At 41.9% G+C, this 1,890-nt stretch overlaps 1 pseudogene; it reads left to right on the top strand.

Moving 5' to 3' along the window:
* The first annotated feature begins 229 nt into the window (after positions 1 to 229).
* On the top strand, positions 230 to 547 carry LOC142451560 (protein dpy-30 homolog pseudogene; annotated as a pseudogene).
* Positions 548 to 1,890: the final 1,343 nt, after the last annotated feature.

Here is a 1,890-nt window from a genome sequence, read left to right on the forward strand (position 1 = left end):
GCACTAGAGAACTAAGACATGGGAAGAGAGGACAGGGACCATGGTTCTCAGGTAGTTGGAAATATTTACTCTTTCATTTCTTCATTCAAAAAGTATTCATCGACAGCCGAAGCAGTTCATGCTGGGAGTTGGTGGTGGGGTGCAGGGGTCTTAAGAAGGAATAGCTGGGCCCCAGGGTAATCGGCTCCCTTTCCTCCTGTCCTTACTAATTCTAGACTGGTTTCCTGGGATGGTGGCTTGCAGGGTGCGCCATGAGCCAGAGCAGATACTGGAAGGACAGACATAGCTTGCACACTATCCTCACTCTGAGTATGGTCTCATAGACGTCGAGAGGAAGAAGAAAATGAGAAGATGAATACAGAGAAGTCATCCAAACACAAGGTGGACCTCCCATCTTTGCCAGCCCGGGCCTGCCTGGGTCAGACGGTTGGGCCTGTCTTATTGCAGGGACTCGCGGCACCTCATAAAGGAGAGACCGCCAAACCCCACTGAATTTTTAGCTTCATATCTTTGAAAAAACAAGGCATGGTTTGAAGATCGAAATTGACTTGTTGGGAAGAACAGAAAAATTGGTCGGTACTAGAGGTTTACACGATTAAGAGGCAATATCAGTTACCTTGATCCCTCCCACCCCTCCACCCACCCCTTTCCTTCTGGACCAGACAACTTAAATCTGAAATTGCAGAGGAGAATATATTTCTCTTGTTTGGGTTGAATCACAATATTTATTTAATAAGTATATTCTGTGCAATCTTTTTTCTCAGATTGTCTGTAACTTTTGTTTTAAAAATCACCAAAATTAATAGTTAAAATGTCAAAACAGAAAGTCATGATGGCGACATATGTGCAAATGTGCCTGATACAACGGAGGAATATAGGGATTGCAATAAGAGATGCAACAGCCTCCAATAAAAGTATTTCTTTTCATGTCAAAACAAAACAAAAGTATTCATCTATGTTCCAGCCATATGCTAAGTGCTAGGTGGTCAAGAATTTTCATAATACATAGTATCAAAACTAAACTAACTCAAACTCACTGCTATCAAATCAGTGCTGACTCATAGCAACCCTATAGGACAGAGTAGAACAGCCGTTGTGAACTTCCGAGACTGTAAGTGTTCACAGGAGTAGAAAGTCCTGTCTTTCTCCTGCTGAGTGGCTGGTGGTTTTGAACTGCTGGCCTTCTGGCTAACAGCCCAACATGTAACCACTGCACCACCAGGGCTCCCTGCAATCTGGATTGAAGGAATGCATACATTTTTTATCATGTATTTTGTTTGAATTCATTCCTCTTCGCAGCGACGAGAAGAGGAATCGATTTTGGTCTCCATGCCATAAAAAGCTTGAGGCATAGCACTGGTCTGTCTTGACTCTGACATAAAGTTTCTAGCGAAGGGCTCCAAATTGGAGAGTTCTCTTCTTTAAAACTTCATCACTGAGGAGCTAGCTCCCAGAGCAAAAAGTCATCCAGTTGATTTTAACTCGTAGTGAGCCTATCAGAACTGCCCTGATAGGTTTCCCCAAAAATAAAACAAAACCCTCAATACCATCAAGTCAATTCTGACTCATAGCAACATATACATTTAGGAAATTGTAAATCTTTATAGGAGTAGAAAAATTTTTTTCTCCTGTGAAGCAGCTAGTAGTTTCTAACTGTTGGCCTTGCCGTCAGCAACCCAAGAAATAACCTACACTGCCAGCAGGGTGCTAAAGAGCTAGCCTACTATCACTCAATTTAATAGTGGGCACACAAGATGAGTGTCATATGTTTGAAATTGTTCTTGAGAAGTTTACTTATAGGAAGAGGTGGATAGTACACCTTTTTCTTGGATACACTGATGGCTGCTTGCTTTGCAATTTTAGGCTTACCTAAAATATATTTTTTATCCT

This window comes from Tenrec ecaudatus, chromosome 6, assembly GCF_050624435.1.
Source record: "Tenrec ecaudatus isolate mTenEca1 chromosome 6, mTenEca1.hap1, whole genome shotgun sequence".
Lineage (NCBI taxonomy): Eukaryota > Metazoa > Chordata > Mammalia > Afrosoricida > Tenrecidae > Tenrec > Tenrec ecaudatus.